We start from the raw sequence: 437 nt of genomic DNA on the forward strand, positions 1-437 counted from the left end.
TCCTTCCTTCCGTCCGTCCGTCCGTCCGTCCATGCATCCATCCATCCATCCATCCTTCCATCCATCCATCCTTCCTTCCATCCGTCCGTCCGTCCGTCAATCCATCCATCCATCCATCCTTCCATCCATCCATCCTTCCTTCCATCCGTCCGTCCGTCCGTCCATCCATCCATCCATCCATCCATCCTTCCATCCATCCATCCTTCCTTCCATCCGTCCGTCCGTCCGTCCGTCCATCCATCCATCCTTCCATCCATCCATCCTTCCTTCCATCCGTCCGTCCGTCCGTCCATCCATCCATCCATCCATCCATCCTTCCATCCATCCATCCTTCTTCCGTCCGTCCGTCCGTCCATCCATCCATCCATCCATCCATCCTTCCATCCATCCATCCTTCCTTCCATCCGTCCGTCCGTCCGTCCGTCCATCCATCCATC

The sequence above is a fragment of the Scyliorhinus torazame genome, chromosome 8 (assembly GCF_047496885.1).
Source record: "Scyliorhinus torazame isolate Kashiwa2021f chromosome 8, sScyTor2.1, whole genome shotgun sequence".
Taxonomy (NCBI): domain Eukaryota; kingdom Metazoa; phylum Chordata; class Chondrichthyes; order Carcharhiniformes; family Scyliorhinidae; genus Scyliorhinus; species Scyliorhinus torazame.